Here is a 476-nt window from a genome sequence, read left to right on the forward strand (position 1 = left end):
ACAAGAGATAGAAGAGAGAATCTCAGGGGCAGAAGACACCATAGAAAACATTGACACAACAGTCAATGGAAATGCAAAAAGCAAAAAGCACCTAATCCAAAACATCCAGGAAATCCAGGACTCAATGAGAAGACCAAACCTAAGGATAATAGGTATAGAAGAGAGTGAAGACTCCCAAGGTAATGGGCCAGTAAATATCTTCAACAAAGTTATAGAAGAAAACTTCCCAGCCTAAAGAAAGAGATGCCCATGAACATACAAGAAGCCTACAGAACTCTATTTAGACTGGACCAGAAAAGAAATTCCTCCTGTCACATAAAAATCAAAACACCAAATGCACTAAACAAAGAAAGAATTTTAAATGTAGTAAGGGAAAAAGGTCAAGTAACATATAAAGGCAGGCCTATCCACCAGACTTCTCACCAGAGACTATGAAAGCTAGAAGACCCTGGGCAGATGTCATACAGACCCTACAA

The sequence above is a fragment of the Mastomys coucha genome, unplaced genomic scaffold, assembly GCF_008632895.1.
Source record: "Mastomys coucha isolate ucsf_1 unplaced genomic scaffold, UCSF_Mcou_1 pScaffold15, whole genome shotgun sequence".
Lineage (NCBI taxonomy): Eukaryota > Metazoa > Chordata > Mammalia > Rodentia > Muridae > Mastomys > Mastomys coucha.